Here is a 1,597-nt window from a genome sequence, read left to right on the forward strand (position 1 = left end):
AATCAGCTTTGAAACTGTCTCATTCATATTTGTTTCTCAATAAAATTAAAATTAAAAAAAAGCTGAGTGAAAATTCAAACAAGTGGCTGAGACATATGAGGTATTATCAGATGCTAAAGAGACATCTATGACAAATATGGTGAAGAAAGATTAAATGGTGGTGCAGGAGGTGGGTGTCCCTTTGACAGTCCATTTGAGTTTGGGTTCACATTCTGGAACCTGGAAGATGTCTTCAAGGAAGTTTTTGGTGCAAGGGACCCATTTTCGTTCAACTTCTTTGGTAATGAAGACCCATTTGAAGACATTTTTGCAAACTGAAGGGGTCCCGAGGAAGCAGAAGCCATGGTATAGGCTCTCTTTTCTCTGCCTTCAGTGGATTTCCATCCTTTGGAGGTGGATTTTCTTCATTTGATACAGGATTTACTTTATTTGATCCCCTAGGTCATGGGCGCCTCACTTCATTTTCATCCACATTGTTTGGCGGCAGCAGGATGGGTAACTTCAAATCTATATCAACTTCTACTGAAATCGTTAATGGTAGAAACATCACCACAAAGATAATTGTTGAGAATAGTCAAGCAAAAGTAGAAGTTGAAGATGGACAGTTAAAGTCTTTAATGATAAATGGCAAGGAACAGCTGCTACACTTGGATAACAAGTAATTCAGGGGCTTGCGGGTTACCTCAGTTGTTTAAAGTGCCTGCTTAGGCAAATCACTGCAAGGGACTGCAGTTCCAATCCCCAGCTCCACAATCCGCACCAGACCCATCCCTAAGGCAGCCTGAGTTAGCAACAAAATAAAAACAAACAAGTAATTCAATGCATGCATTTAACAGAAATGTTAAACTATATATAACAGGCACCATTTGAAGATTTTTAGGTTTGGTTTTTTTTTTTTGGGGGGGGGGAGGAACCTGGGATTGAACTCAGGCCTTTGCACTTTGCCAGAGAAGCGCTTATTCTATTGAGCCATCTTCCCAGCCCCTTAATATTTGTGTTCTGTAATAATTCTTTTTTTTTTTTTTGTACTGTTTCTCAAACTCAGGACCTTGTGCTTGTCAGGCAGGCATTTAAGTCACTGAGCTATCTCCCCAGCCCCATTTGAGGATTAACAGGATTTTTTTTTTTTTTAAGATTTTAGATGAACTCAACTTTGAGTATAACTGTATGTAACCTAAAGTATTTAAGGGTCGGACTGATAGCACAGCGGATTAAAGTGCTTGCTTAGGTTTGATCCCAGGCATGCAGTGCTGGCTCTGCCCATGGGGCAAGCTGAGATGTGATTGAGACTGGGTGTGGTGTCAAGTGCCTATAATCTCAGCTCCTGGGAGGCTGTAAACAGGAGAATCACTACAAATTGGATCCACATAGTGAGACCCTGGACACCCTGTAGACCTTGCCCTAAAATACAGAAAACAAACAAAAAAAATAAATAAATAAAAATGAAGTATTTATAAACAGTTCATCGGAGCCACTCTTTTTTTTAAAATTTTATTTATTTATTTGTGTGTGGCCAGCTCAACCCACCAGGGGGCGGGGGCTGGCTGGCATGTGGTGCTGGGGGATTGAACCATGGTCCCTGTGCTTTACTAAGCTT

The 1,597-nt window shown here is 40.7% G+C and overlaps 1 pseudogene; it reads left to right on the forward strand.

Annotated features, from left to right (window-relative positions):
- LOC101577097 overlaps positions 1-662 on the forward strand; it is a 2,964-nt pseudogene extending 2,302 nt beyond the window's left edge.
- Positions 663-1,597: the final 935 nt, after the last annotated feature.

Source organism: Octodon degus, unplaced genomic scaffold, assembly GCF_000260255.1.
Source record: "Octodon degus isolate 3935 unplaced genomic scaffold, OctDeg1.0 scaffold00011, whole genome shotgun sequence".
Classification (NCBI taxonomy): Eukaryota; Metazoa; Chordata; class Mammalia; order Rodentia; family Octodontidae; genus Octodon; species Octodon degus.